The 2,230-nt window shown below is 47.5% G+C and overlaps 1 pseudogene; it reads right to left on the bottom strand.

The window, feature by feature from the left end:
* Positions 1-555: 555 nt before the first annotated feature.
* LOC101591697 lies at positions 556-1,088 on the bottom strand (annotated as a pseudogene).
* Between the last annotated feature and the right edge of the window lie 1,142 nt (positions 1,089-2,230).

Genomic DNA, 2,230 nt, shown 5'->3' with positions numbered 1-2,230 from the left:
GTTTTGCTATACAGAAGGAATCCCACAGTCTGTAATCTTTTCAGACTAGCTTTATCCATTGCTTAATGATGTGCATTTATGACTTCTTTTTTCTTTGGTGGCTTTATGGCTCATTTCGTGAGTAATTTTCCTGTCAGCAGTGAGGTATCATAAAGCATTTACCTACTTACCTCTTAAAGGTATCTCAGTTACTCCCAGTTTGGGCAACTGTGCCTAAAGCCTGGTGTAGATACGCACATACAGGATTTTTTTGTGGACTGAAGTCTTCAGTTCTTTGGAGAAAGGCCTCAGAATGCTGGATCGGGTGGTAAGATCATATTTAGTTTTGCAAAACACTGAACTGACTAAGTGGCTGCACCACTTTGCTTTCTTTGAAGCAATCAGTGAGAGTTCCTGTTGTTCCACCAGGATTTGGGATTCTCAGGTTGCTGCTTTTTTTGTCAAGAACAAACTTTATTTACATAGGGGTAATAAAGATAGCAAGAACTCAAATACTGAATAATCCAGCTTTGGGTTGATTAGAAGTCCGTGATGTACCAATCTTATTTCACGGAATCAGGAGAAAGCTGCATCTGGCATTTCCCCAGGTCGCAGGTCTTCTTCCAGCTCATTTGGAAGGTCCAGAACACTGTAATTGTCATTTGTTGCAAAGCAACAGACAGGAAATGATGTTCTGTACTGAGAAGTTGATCTCTCACAAAAAAAGACGTTATATCCAAGTTCTGTTAGCACCCCAGCCAGTAAGGCCCACAGAGGGATGAAGACATAGGATAGATTCATGGTTGTAAACTGTCCCAGTTTAGCACAGAGTACGAGGCAGAAGGCTAACTTAAGTAACATGGCAATGAGGTACCAGGCTTTTTTCTGAAAGTTGTGTGATCTGTGGCGAGGGTCAAAGCCAGACTTGCACCGCCCGGCCATTTTCACAATCAGCATGACAAGAAGGATAGTGTTGAATATCCAGACAGGGATGAAGATGAAGAACCACTCCACAGCGCCTTCTTATCCAGCTTCAGCACCAGCATGATCAAGAAGAGCAGGGTGAAGAGCCAGGTGAGCAGCTCTCTCTGAGCCAGGGACATACTCATTTAAACAGTAGAGAGAGGCTGCTGTGGGGTCTGAGAAAGAGAGACACACCCTGACAGCGCTGCTGGCCCGAGAGCCGGGAGGGTTGCAAAAATGAGGTAAGTTTCCAGTTTGGATCCTTGTCCACCACACTTTTCCCCCCATTCAATCCAGACCCCATCACATGATAATGAAGAACACCATTCAGCAGTCCAAACTCAGGTGGAGCCTGAGTGAGACCCTCTTCCATGCCCTTGGGACTCCCACCACCACCACTCACTCCACAGCCCCCTCATGCCGGCAAGTGAGTGAGAACTTCTACCCCATACTCGGGACCCCCAGATCCAGCCCTAGCCCTAGCCCAGGCCCAGTGAATGTGTGGGAGAGCTCCTGGCTTCCCTGTGCCCATGGGACCTGTCTGGTCCAAGCCCAGGCACAGCATGGGTGAGAACCTCGTCCACTCCCTTGGGACCACCACCACCATTTCATAGTCCCCTCCCTGCACACCCACCAAGTGAGTGAGAACTTCTGCTGCGTTCTCAGGACCCCCAGATCCACCCCTAGCCCAGGCCCAGTGAGTGTATGAGACAGCTTCCTCTCTCTCCTAGGCCCCCTTGTCCCTTCAGACTCAGCTCAGGTCTGGCATAAAGGCCTGGGTGAAACTCTGCAGCTGCAGTCCCTGCAGAGAGAGTAGAGGACAGAACCACCCAGCTAGTCCAGGAGCAGAACATCTTGCCAGAGGGGCAAAACAGGTTCACTCCCAAGTTCACTTCCTGCAGCAGGAAGGAGCTGAACACAGTAGCCAGACGCAAGCGAGGCACACCTGGATAAATACAAACTTTGTAGATCTGCACCTGAACTTCATAGGTGCTAAGGTTATAACTGCACCAAAGCTCTACAACAAAGGTCAGAAGACAGTGCTACACAAAATGACAACAAGAAGGAACAAAATGAAATCTCAGAACCCAAGACCACCTGTAACAAGTGCAGAGGACACTAACACAGAACAAAGTAGGAATCACACAGCTGAAATCAATTAATCAACGGCTTCTGAAATAAACAGCTGAAGAAAGGTATAGAGGAACTCAGATTGGAAATGAAAAAAGAAATCCCAGAATGAATAACATCTGCAGTAAAAAATCAAATGCAGGGGCCAGGGAGATGG

This window comes from Octodon degus, unplaced genomic scaffold (genome assembly GCF_000260255.1).
Source record: "Octodon degus isolate 3935 unplaced genomic scaffold, OctDeg1.0 scaffold00104, whole genome shotgun sequence".
Taxonomy (NCBI): Eukaryota; Metazoa; Chordata; class Mammalia; order Rodentia; family Octodontidae; genus Octodon; species Octodon degus.
Note: the sequence above shows the minus strand (reverse complement) of the source record. Positions and strands in the feature narration are given on the sequence as shown.